This window comes from Triticum aestivum, chromosome 2D (assembly GCF_018294505.1).
Source record: "Triticum aestivum cultivar Chinese Spring chromosome 2D, IWGSC CS RefSeq v2.1, whole genome shotgun sequence".
NCBI classification, from domain to species: Eukaryota; Viridiplantae; Streptophyta; class Magnoliopsida; order Poales; family Poaceae; genus Triticum; species Triticum aestivum.
Genome location: NC_057799.1, coordinates 386106348 through 386120165, shown reverse-complemented (window position 1 = coordinate 386120165; position 13818 = coordinate 386106348).

The following is a 13818-nucleotide window of genomic DNA, read 5'->3' as shown; positions in this document are numbered from 1 at the left end:
GCATTTGTGTTAATTTAGAGTAAACGTATCTCTGTAGCCTTCATAATTTCCTCTTATATGTTTTCCTATATTTGTGCATATACACTCTTGATTCTCGTTCTCACATGTATTTAATCTTTCGCGATTCAACAAGATTTCAAACCATACCATATTCTTCAAGAATCAAATTCAAATATAAACATAACGTGAAGTTCAACCAAAAGCAATCATCATAGGCTCAAAATGCATGAAGGAAAGATGAAGCACCATGTACACATTCGACCGACGTGTACAAATCACATGTCACTGGCAAGGCCACGTCCTCCCATGTGTGCACCCCCTCCTCCGGTGTATTGGTTGCTCCATGGCATCCTGGAAGTCATGATCTCCGCTCGCAAGCTCTGTCAATGATCTTGATGTTTCATACATTGCATTTGGATCCAACATCATGAACTGGTTCTTCTCTGCCATCTTGTCTCTTGCATTAATCAATACTCCTCAAGCAGAAGCATACACGTCTACATCTCTTCCTTTCACCTTTACTTTCGTGCATATGTTTCCATTGTGCCATCTTATCTTGTTCCTCCCCTCCAACTCAAACTTCACTCGCTGCCTGTTCTCCTCCAACTCCTTATTTGTCTTGATCAACTCACTAATCTCGTCTTTATCCGCTTCACCTCACCTTGTGTCTTGAGCATCTCTTTTTATCTCTTCCTCCCATCGGGTCGCCCGACGCTTGACCCCGAAGAAGTACCCCCTAGGCCACCTCTCATCTTCATCACCATCATCATCATCATCATTGTCATTAAATTCTGAAGAGGAAGTACATGCACAAGTAGCAGAAAGAATTTCTAGCATTTACTCAAGGTCCCTACACACACATTAGCATTTACTTGTTCTACTTTTTATTTGCCTAGTTTTGTTGTCCTTATCATTGACACACAATAACAGAAAGTGAAAACCAAAAATAAAGATAACTATGGATCCTCATCCGCTTGCTAATCTTTTCAAACTTGCTGCATATTGTAAACCAATATCTAACAATGAAGAAGTAATAAAAGAAAATGCTTTCGAGATACTTTTATTGAATGAAAAGCATGATTGCAATGTTGTTAGTATAAATTTTATGAATATCAATTGTGCTAATGATCATGATTGGGTTGATAATCATGATGTTTGTTGTGATCTTGATAATTCTGAGCCTCATAATGAATCTATTATTGATGATAAAATTTGCAATAATATTAAAAGTGGGTTTGGAAGAGCGTCAACTTTAGGTAAGAATGATCCCACCACTTTAAAGAATTATCAATCTCATGGAATTTCTTATAGAAGTGGGTTTGGAGAGGTCATGGCTTTAGTTGATATTAACCCCACTGTCGGTACTAAAACTGACAGATCTCGGGTAGTGAATCCCAAGTTGTGGATCTTGGAACGATGGTGAACAGGATACAAAGGGCACGATGTTTACCCAGGTTCAGGCCCTCTCGAAGAGGTAAAACCCTACGTCCTGCTTGATTATATTGATGATGGAGTATCGAGTACAGGTTGATCTACCTCGAGATCTTATGTTGTGTTCTAAACCCTAAGGCTACTAATTGTGCTTCTGTCTCTATGGACTAAACCCTCCGGCTTATATAGGCACCAGGGGTATCTAGGGTTACACATGGATGGTTGCCAACTAGGGATAAACATGTTGATAGGTGTAGTAGTCCTTGAAGTACATGCCAAGTCTTCGGCTGAGTCCATCTTGGTCACGTCAGAGTTCGAGGCTTCCGGAGTCCTTCCTTAAGAGATCGGTGGGCCATAAGCTCGGCCCATGGACGGTGGGCCAACTAGGTTGGTACCCCTTAGTCCAGGACACTGTCAATAACCCCTGAACTTGTCTTTGGAGCCAGGGACGACAATCTTCCTCGGACTAGTGTCTTCGTCTTGGAGTCCTCGGCTTGATAGGAGAGTTCCTCTCTGCAGGTGGTTTCCATGTAAACCCAAGCTCTCCTTTATTTGAGGTAACTATTGAGCTTCCCTTTAATAGGGCCGCTCACTGACCATATGTTTTAAGGGTCGTACTTTGGCATCCGAAGTCTTGAGATAGCTTAGCCTCGAAGGCTTGCCGCATAGGTGTTAATAGTGTTCTGGCCTGATAGCTTTTACCGAACCGTCATCACCCACAGTGCTTAAGCGAGCTAGTTATTGTAGCTCGAATCGCGACCCGAGGCAACACTTTCATTGACACGTCTCATCAAAGCAGAGATTATTTCCGTATTTCGGGGGATATCATCAAGGACTTTTCACCCCATGCGTGTATAACGACACCAAGGGTTGGAACGTGGCGATTCATCCGGGCAGTTTTGGCCTTTCACTGACCAATAAAGGCAAGGGGCAGCAATGCACTTTCCCTCACGCTTCCATCCCCCTGGCCATTGCTCAAAGCTTCCAGAGCTCCAGTGCCCTAGGTCCATTCCCAAACTTCTCAACCTCCGTCCAGTGCTCGCACCTCCCCTTCGGCGATGGTTGACGTCAATCTGAAGGGCCAGTGGGTGGCCTCCAATGTCAAGGAGGGCACCATCCAGGAGCTCTAGAGTGCGGGGTACATCCCCGCCGGCGCCGCCTGCCGGGCCCGAAGCCCAACCAGTGTGTCCCTACTCCCATGCTAGGTGTAGGGGAGAGGGTACTCTTCGTCCCCACCTCGTCTGAGGTCTAGGGTTCCCCCTGCACCCCTTCGTGCGCGGGGTTCTCTTATACTATGGGCTAGATTTTCATCACCTAGCCCCAAACTCCATTCTCCACCTCGCGGCGTTCATCATCGTCTACGAGGCCTTACTGCCCGTCGAGCCACACTTTGGCTTATTGCTGAAGACGTTCAACATTAAGCTAAAGAGTAGCGACCCAATTAGCGGAATTTGGTGGGGCCATGATTAACAAGCTCCAGAGGTGACCTGTCCAGAAGGCACCTCTCTAGAGACAATCAAAACCTGGCAGCGGGAGTGGTTTTACATCAATGAGCCACTTGTCGAGAGTCAAACAAAGGTCCCAGCCTTCTCAGCCCGGCCACCGAGGCGGTTCATCTACTGGACGAAGAAGGGCTTGGATGGGGGCAACCCGGAGGAGGTGCCAACACTTCAAAAGAAGATCCAGACCATGAAGGACAAGAAAATCAAGCTGGTGGATGTGACTGACGTCATGCTCCAACACCGCATCCTTCCCCTTCAGCTTGAGGCGAGTCCGATGTGGCTTTATAAGCCCGAGGACGTGGCAACAGTGGGATTTTCTTCCACACTAACTTGAACGGGATGTGGACATCGCTTTTCAAGCTGTCCAGAATGAATTCCCCAAGGAGGGGCCAAACTGTGGCCTCGACACGAAGAATGACCCAACCGAGGTAATAACAGCTCTACTCATACCTATCTACTCCTAGTTCCCTCATTCATATTGACAATGATTGCCCTATCATCTTAGAAATGGCTTGCTAGGGCGCAGAGGATAAAGTGTCTAGCGCCATTGCCCGAAGAGGCCCGCACTCCTCGGCTCGAGTCTCTCTTGGCCGAGGCACCATACAATGTCCCGGCCAAGGAGAAGAAGGAGCCAAAGAGGAGGGAAGGTCTGCACCTCCAAGATCCTTCGGAGGCCAGATCCGAAGACACTCAGGCCTCCTCCGTTAACAAGGGGGAAGAGGGGAAGGAGGAGGAGAATGAGGGGGGAAGACAACCTTCCCCAAAAAGGAAGAGGGCGGCATCCGAAGACGCAGAGGAGGATGGCCCTCCTCGGGCCCGCAGGAGGCGTCGGAAAGCCTCCGCAGACAGCTGGTCAGCCGTCCATCCTCGCCAAGGTCGTGCTTTCTGACTCCTCAGAGGACTACTTCCTGGAGCCATGCAGGGAAAAGCCACCACCGAGGAGGTACGCAGTCTGATACACACCTTCACAACAAATCTTCCAGTATTCGTCCTTGACCGTCCACCTGCTTTTATAGCCGCAGTTGAAGGAAATATGCCCTAGAGGCAATAATAGAGTTGTTATTTCTATTTCCTTATATCATGATAAATTTTTATTATTCATGCTAGAATTGTATTAACTGGAAACTTAGTACATGTGTGAATACATAGACAAACAGAGTGTCACTAGTATGCCTCTACTTGACTAGCTCGTTGAATCAAAGATGGTTAAGTTTCCTACCCATAGACACGAGTTGTCATTTGATTAACGGGATCACATCATTAGAGAATGATGTGATTGACTTGACCCATTCTGTTAGCTTAGCACTTGATCGTTTAGTATATGCTATTGCTTTCTTCATGACTTATACATGTTCCTATGACTATGAGATTATGCAACTCCCGAATATCGGAGGAACACTTTGTGTGCTACCAAACGTCACAACGTAACTGGGTGATTATAAAGGTGCTCTATAGGTGTCTTCGATGGTACTTGTTGAGTTGGCATAGATCGAGATTAGGATTTGTCACTCCGATTGTCGGAGAGGTATCAAATCTCGTGCAAGTAACATACCGATGAGAAAGAGAACAACGTATGTTGTTATGCGGTTTGACCGATAAAGATCTTCGTAGAATATGTAGGAACCAATATGAGCATCCAGGTTTCGCTATTGGTTATTGACCGGAGACGTGTCTCGGTCATGTCTACATAGTTCTCGAACCCGTAGGGTCCGCACGCTTAACGTTCGGTGACGATCGGTATTATGAGTTTATGTGTTTTGATGTACCGAAGGTAGTTCGGAGTCCCGGATATGATCACGGACATGACGAGGAGTCTCGAAATGGTCGAGACGTAAAGATCGATATATTGGAAGCCTATGTTTGGACATCGGAATGGTTCCGGATGAGTTCGGGCATTTACCGGAGTCCCGGGAGGTTACTGGAACCCCCCGGGGAGTGTATGGGCCTTATTGGGCCTTAGTGGGAGAGAGGAGGAGTCGGCCTAGGAGGGGGCGCCCGCCCCCCCCCCCCAAGCCCAATCCGAATTGGGAGGGGGGCCGGCCCCCCTTTCCTTCCTCCCTCTCTCCTCCTTCCTCCCTCTCCTACTCCTACTTGGAAGGGGGAATCCTACTCCCGGTGGGAGTAGGACTCCCCTAGGGCGCGCCATAGAGAGGGCCGGCCCTCCCCCTCCTCCACTCCTTTATATACGGGGGAGGGGGCACCCCATGGACACACAAGTTGATCATTGATCTCTTAGCCGTGTGCGGGCCCCCCCTCCACCATAATCCACCTCGGTCATATCGTCGCAGTGCTTAGGCGAAGCCCTGCGATGGTAGCTTCATCATCACCGTCATCACGCTGTCGTGCTGACAAAGCTCTCCCTCGACACTCTGCTGGATCGTGAGTTCGTGGGACGTCACCGAGCCAAACGTGTGCAGATCACGGAGGTGCCGTACTTTTAGTACTAGGATCGGTCGATCGTGAAGACGTACGACTACATCAACCACATTTTCATAACGCTTCTGCTTACGGTCTACGAGGGTACGTAGACAACACTCTCCCCTCTCGTTGCTATGCATCACCATGATCTTGCGTGTGCGTAGGGAAATTTTTGAAATTACTACGTTCCCCAACAGTGGCATCCGAGCCAGGTTTATGCGTAGATGTTATATGCACGAGTAGAACACAAGTGAGTTGTGGGCGATAATAGTCATACTGCTTACCACATGTCATACATTGATTCAGTGGTATTGTTGGATGAAGCGGCCCGGACCGACATTACGCGTACGCTTACGCGAGACTGGTTTTACCGACGTGCTTCGCACACAGGTGGCTGGCGGGTGTCAGTTTCTCCAACTTTAGTTGAATCGAGTGTGGCTACGCCCGGTCCTTGTTGAAGGTTAAAACAGCACATACTTGATGAAAAATCATTGTGGTTTTGATGCATAGGTAAGAACGCTTCTTGCTCAGCCCGTAGCAGCTACGTAAAACTTGCAACAACAAAGTAGAGGACGTCTAACTTGTTTTTGCAGGGCATGTTGTGATGTGATATGGTCAAGACATGATGCTAAATTTTATTGTATGAGATGATCATGTTTTGTAACAGAGTTATCGGCAACTGGCAGGAGCCATATGGTTGTCGCTTTATTGTATGAAATGCAATTGCCATGTAATTGCTTTACTTTATCACTAAGCGGTAGCGATAGTCATAGAAGCAATAGTTGGCGAGACGACAACGATGCTACGATGGAGATCAAGGTGTCGTGCCGATGACGATGGTGATCATGACGGTGCTTTGGAGATGGAGATCAAAGGCACAAGATGATGATGGCCATATCATATCACTTATATTGATTGCATGTGATGTTTATCCTTTATGCATCTTATTTTGCTTAGTTCGACGGTAGCATTATAAGATGATCTCTCACTAAATTTCAAGGTACAAGTGTTCTCCCTGAGTATGCACCGTTGTGAAAGTTCGTCGTGCCGAGACATCACGTGATGATCGGGTGTGATAAGCTCTACGTTCACATACAATGGGTGCAAGCCAGTTTTGCACACGTAGAATACTCGGGTTAAACTTGACGAGCCTAGCATATGCAGATATGGCCTCGGAACACTGAGACCGAAAGGTCGAGCGTGAATCATATAGTAGATATGATCAACATAGTTATGCTCACCATTGAAAACTACTCCATCTCACGTGATGATCGGACATGGTTTAGTTGATTTGGATCACGTGATCACTTAGATGATTAGAGGGATGTCTATCTAAGTGGGAGTTCTTAAGTAATTTGATTAATTGAACTTTAATTTATCATGAACTTAGTACCTGATAGTATTTTGCATGTCTATGTTGTTGTAGATAGATGGCCCGTGCTGTTGTTCCGTTGAATTTTAATGCATTGCTAGAGAAAGCTAAGTTGAAAGATGATGGTAGCAACTACACGGACTGGGTCCGTAACTTGAGGATTATCCTCATTGTTGCACAGAAGAATTACGTCCTGGAAGCACCGCTAGGTGCCAAACCCGCTGCAGGAGCAACGCCAGATGTTATGAACGTCTGGCAGAGCAAAGCTGATGACTACTCGATAGTTCAATGTCCCATGCTTTATGGCTTAGAACCAGGACTTCAACGACATTTTGAACGTCATGGAGCATATGAGATGTTCCAGGAGTTGAAGTTAATATTTCAAGCAAATGCCCGAATTGAGAGATATGAAGTCTCCAATAAGTTCTACAACTGCAAGATGGAGGAGAATAGTTCTGCCAGTGAGCATATACTCAAAATGTCTGGGTATAACAATCACTTGATTCAACTGGGAGTTAATCTTCCAGATGATAGTGTCATTGACAGAATTCTTCCATCACTGCCACCAAGCTACAAGAGCTTCGTGATGAACCATAATATGCAACGGATGGATAAGACAATTCCCGAGCTCTTCGCAATGCTAAAGGCTGCGGAGGTAGAAATCAGGAAGGAGCATCAAGTGTTGATGGTCAACAAGACCACCAGTTTAAAGAAAAAGGGTAAAGTGAAGAAGGGGAACTTCAAGAAGAACGGCAAGCAAGTTTCTGCTCAAGTGAAGAAGCCCAAGTCTGGACCTAAGCCTGAGACTGAGTGCTTCTACTGCAAAGGGACTAGTCACTGGAAGCGGAATTGCCCCAAGTATTTGGAGGATAAGAAGGATGGAAAGGTGAACAAAGGTATATGTGATATACTTGTTATTGATCTGTACCTTACTAATGCTCGCAGTAGCACCTGGGTATTTGATACAGGTTCTGTTGCTAATATTTGCAACTCGAAACAGGGACTACGGATTAAGCGAAGATTGGCTAAGGACGAGGTGACGATGCGCGTGGGAAATGGTTCCAAATTAAAGTCGACGTGATCGCGGTCGGCACACTACCTCTACATCTACCTTCGGGATTAGTTTTAGACCTGAATAATTGTTATTTGGTGCCAGCGTTAAGCATGAACATTATATCTGGATCTTGTTTGATGCGACACGGTTATTCATTTAAATCAGAGAATAATGGTTGTTCTATTTATATGAGTAATATCTTTTATGGTCATGCACTGATGTCTACTACACAACCTTCTTCTTGTAGACATTGTTGGGCCTCCAAGTGCAAAGGTTTGTAGGACAGTAGCAAATTTCCCTCAAGTGGAAGACCTAAGGTTTATCAATCCGTGGGAGGCGTAGGATGAAGATGGTCTCTCTCAAACAACCCTGCAACCAAATAACAAAGAGTCTCTTGTGTCCCCAACACACCCAATACAATGGTAAATTGTATAGGTGCACTAGTTCGGCGAAGAGATGGTGATACAAGTGCAATATGGATGGTAGATATAAGTATTTGTAATCTGAAAATATAAAAATAGCAAGGTAACTAATGATAAAAGTGAGCACAAACGGTATTGCAATGCATTGAAATAAGGCCTAGGGTTCATACTTTCACTAGTGCAAGTTCTCTCAACAATAATAACATAATTGGATCATATAACTATCCCTCAACATGCAACAAAGAGTCACTCCAAAGTCACTACTAGTGGAGAACAAACGAAGAGATTATTGTAGGGTACGAAACCACCTCAAAGTTATTCTTTCTGATCGATCTATTCAAGAGTCCGTAGTAAAATAACACGAAGCTATTCTTTCCGTTCAATCTATCCTAGAGTTCGTACTAGAATAACACCTTAAGACACAAATCAACCAAAACCCTAATGTCACCTAGATACTCCAATGTCACCTCAAGTATCCGTGGGTATGATTATACGATATGCATCACATAATCTCATATTCATCTATTCAACCAACACAAAGTACTTCAAAGAGTGCCCTAAAGTTTCTACCGGAGAGTCAAGACGAAAGCGTGTGCCAACCCCTATGCATAAGTTCACGAGCGGAACCCGCAAGTTGATCACCAAAACATACATCAAGTGAATCACGCGATATCCCATTGTCACCACAGATACGCACATGCAAGACATACATCAAGTGTTCTCAAATCCTTAAAGACTCAATCTGATAAGATAACTTCAAAGGGAAAGCTCAATCCATTACAAGAGAGTAGAGGGGGAGAAACATCATAAGATCCAACTATAATAGCAAAGCTCGCGATACATCAAGATCGTATCACCTCAAGAACACGAGAGAGAGAGAGAGAGAGAGATCAAACACATAGCTACTGGTACATACCCTCAGCCTCGAGGGTGAACTACTCCCTCCTAGTCATGGAGAGCGCCGGGATGATGAAGATGGCCACCGGTGATGGATCCCCCCTCCGGCAGGGTGCCGGAACAGGGTCCCGATTGGTTTTTGGTGGCTACAGAGGCTTGCGGCTGTGGAACTCCCGATCTATTCTGTTCTCTAATGTTTTTAGGGTATATGGATATATATAGGCGAAAGAAATCGGTCAGGGGAGCCACGAGGGTGGGGGCGCGCCTGGGGGGGCAGGCGCGCCTCCCTGCCTCGTGGCCACCTCGAAGCTTCCCTGGCGTCTACTCCAAGTCTCCTATATTGCTTCCGTTCCAAAAATAACTCTTCCGAAGGTTTCATTCCGTTTGGACTCCGTTTAATATTCCTTTCCTTCGAAACACTGAAATAGGCAAGAAAACAACAATTTGGGCTGGGCCTCCGGTTAATAGGTTAGTCCCAAAAATAATATAAAAGTGTTTAGTAAAGCCCATTAAACATCCAAAACAGATAATATAATAGCATGGAACAATCAAAAATTATAGATACGTTGGAGACGTATCATGCACCCTTGAAGAGTGGTCTATTTTTGTTGAATCTCGATAGTAGTGACACACATATTCATAATATTGAAGCCAAAAGATGCAGAGTTGATAATGATAGTGCAACTTATTTGTGGCACTGCCGTTTAGGTCATATTGGTGTAAAGCGCATGAAGAAATTCCATTCTGATGGACTTTTGGAATCACTTGATTATGAATCACTTGGTACTTGCGAACCATGCCTCATGGGCAAGATGACTAAAACTCAGTTCTCCGGAACAATGGAGCGAGCAACAGATTTGTTGGAAATCATACATACTGATGTATGTGGTCCGATGAATATTGAGGCTCGCGGCGGGTATCGTTATTTTCTCACCTTCACAGATGATTTGAGCAGATATGGGTACATCTACTTGATGAAACATAAGTCTGAAACATTTGAAAAGTTCAAAGAATTTCAGAGTGAAGTAGAAAATTCTCGTCACAAGAAAATAAAGTTTCTACGATCTGATCGTGGAGGAGAATATTTGAGTTACGAGTTTGGTCTTCATTTGAAACAATGCGGAATAGTTTCGCAACTCACGCCACCCGGAACACCACGGCGTAATGGTGTGTCCGAACGTCGTAATCGTACTTTACTAGATATGGTGCAATCTATGATGTCTCTTACTGATTTACCGCTATCTTTTCGGGGTTATGCTTTAGAGAAGGTTGCATTCACGTTAAATAGGGCGCCATCTAAATCCGTTGAGATGACACCTTATGAACTGTGGTTTGGCAAGAAACCAAAGTTGTCGTTTCTTAAAGTTTGGGGCTGCGATGCTTATGTGAAAAAGTTTCAACCTGATAAGCTCGAACCCAAATCGAAGAAATGTGTCTTCATAGGATACCCAAAGGAGACTGTTGGGTACACCTTCTATCACAGATCTGAAGGCAAGACATTCGTTGCTAAGAATGGATCCTTTCTAGAGAAGGAGTTTCTCTCGAAAGAAGTGAGTGGGAGGAAAGTAGAACTTGATGAGGTAACTGTACCTGCTCCCTTATTGGAAAGTAGTTCATCACAGAAATCTGTTCCTGTGACTCCTACACCAATTAGTGAGGAAGCTAATGATGATGATCATATAACTTCAGATCAAGTTACTACCGAACCTTGTAGGTCAACCAGAGTAAGATCCGCACCAGAGTGGTACGGTAATCCTGTTCTGGAGGTCATGTTACTTGACCATGACGAACCTACGAACTATGAGGAAGCACTGATGAGCCCAGATTCCGCGAAATGGCTTGAGGCCATGAAATCTGAGATGGGATCCATGTATGAGAACAAAGTGTGGACTTTGGTTGAATTGCCCGATGATCGGCAAGCCATCGAGAATAAATGGATCTTCAAGAAGAAGACTGACGCTGACGGTAATGTTACTGTCTACAAAGCTCGACTTGTTGCGAAAGGTTTTCGACAAGTTCAAGGAGTTGACTACGATGAGACCTTCTCACCCGTAGCTGATGCTTAAGTCCGTCCGAATCATGTTAGCAATTGCTGCATTTTATGATTATGAAATTTGGCAAATGGATGTAAAGACTGCATTCCTGAATGGATTTCTGGAAGAAGAGTTGTATATGATGCAACCTGAAGGTTTTATCGATCCAAAGGATGCTAACAAAGTGTGCAAGCTCCAGCGATCCATTTATGGACTGGTGCAAGCATCTCGGAGTTGGAATAAACGTTTTGATAGTGTGATCAAAGCATATGGTTTTATACAGACTTTTGGAGAAGCCTGTATTTACAAGAAAGTGAGTGGGAGCTCTGTAGCATTTCTAATATTATATGGATGACATATTGTTGATTGGAAATGATATAGAATTTCTGGATAGCATAAAAGGATACTTGAACAAGAGTTTTTCAATGAAAGACCTCGGTGAAGCTGCTTATATATTGGGCATCAAGATCTATAGAGATAGATCAAGACGCTTAATTGGACTTTCACAAAGCACATACCTTGATAAAATTTTGAAGAAGTTCAAAATGGATCAAGCAAAGAAAGGGTTCTTGCCTGTGTTACAAGGTGTGAAGTTGAGTCAGACTCAATGCCCGACCACTGCAGAAGATAGAGAGAAAATGAAAGGTGTTCCCTATGCTTCAGCCATAGGCTCTATCATGTATGCAATGCTGTGTACCAAACCTAATGTGTGCCTTGCTATTAGTTTAGCAGGGAGGTACCAAAGTAATCCAGGAGTGGATCACTGGACAGCGGTCAAGAACATCCTAAAATACCTAAAAAGGACTAAGGATATGTTTCTCGTTTATGGAGGTGACAAAAAGCTTATCGTAAATGGTTACGTCGATGCAAGCTTTGACACTGATCCGGATGACTCTATGTCACAAACCGGATATGTATTTATATTGAACGGTGGAGCTGTCAGTTGGTGCAGTTCTAAGCAAAGCGTCGTGGCGGGATCTACATGTGAAGTGGAGTACATAGCTGCTTCGGAAGCAGCAAATGAAGGAGTCTGGATGAAGGAGTTCATATCCGATCTAGGTGTCATACCTAGTGCATCGGGTCCAATGAAAATCTTTTGTGACAATACTGGTGCAATTGCCTTGGCAAAGGAATCCAAATTTCACAAGAGAACCAAGCACCTCAAGAGACGCTTCAATTCCATCCGTGATCAAGTCAAGGAGGGAGACATAGAAATTTGCAAGATAGATATGGATCTGAATATTACAGACCCGTTGACTAAGCCTCTCTCACGAGCAAAACATGATCAACACCAAGACTCCATGGGTGTTAAAATCATTACTGTGTAATCTAGATTATTGACTCTAGTGCAAGTGGGAGACTGAAGGCAATATGCCCTAGAGGCAATAATAAAGTTGTTATTTATATTTCCTTATATCATGATAAATGTTTATTATTCATGCTAGAATTGTATTAACCGGAAACTTAGTACATGTGTGAATACATAGACAAACAGAGTGTCACTAGTATGCCTCTACTTGACTAGCTCGTTGAATCAAAGATGGTTAAGTTTCCTAGCCATAGACATGAGTTGTTATTTGATTAATGGGATCACATCATTAGAGAATGATGTGATTGACTTGACCCATTTCGTTAGCTTAGCACTTGATCATTTAGTATATTGCTATTGCTTTCTTCATGACTTATACATGTTCTTATGACTATGAGATTATGCAACTCCCGAATACCGGAGGAACACTTTGTGTGCTACCAAACGTCACAACATAACTGGGTGATTATAAAGGTGCTCTACAGGTGTCTTCGATGGTACTTGTTGAGTTGGCATAGATCGAGATTAGGATTTGTCACTCCGATTGTCGCAGAGGTATCTCTGGGCCCTCTCGGTAATGCACATCACTATAAGCCTTGCAAGCAATGTGACTAATGAGTTAGTTGCGGGATGATGCATTACGGAACGAGTAAAGAGACTTGCCGGTAACAAAATTGAACTAGGTATTGAGATACCGACGATCAAATCTCGGGCAAGTAACATACCGATGACAAAGGGAACAACGTATGTTGTTATGCGGTTTGACCGATAAAGATCTTCATAGAATATGTAGGAACCAATATGAGCATCCAGGTTCCGCTATTGGTTATTGACCGGAGACGTGTCTCGGTCATGTCTACATAGTTCTCGAACCCGTAGGGTCCGCACGCTTAACGTTCGGTGACGATCGGTATTATGAGTTTATGTGTTTTGATGTACCAAAGGTAGTTCGGAGTCCCGGATATGATCACGGACATGACGAGGAGTCTTGAAATGGTCGAGACGTAAAGATCGGTATATTGGAAGCCTATGTTTGGACATCGGAATGGTTCCGGATGAGTTCGGGCATTTACCGGAGTACCGGGAGGTTACCGGAACCCCCCGGGGAGTGTATGGGCCTTATTGGGCCTTAGTGGGAGAGAGGAGGAGGTGGCCTAGGAGGGGGCGCGCCCCCAAGCCCAATCCGAATTGGGAGGGGGGGGGCCCCCCTTTCCTTCCTCCCTCTCTCCTCCTTCCTTCCTCTCCTACTCCTACTTGGAAGGGGGGGGATCCTACTCCCGGTGGGAGTAGGACTCCCCTAGGGCGCGCCATAGAGAGGGCCGGCCCTCCCCCTCCTCCACTCCTTTATATACGGGGGAGGGGGCACCCCATGGACACACA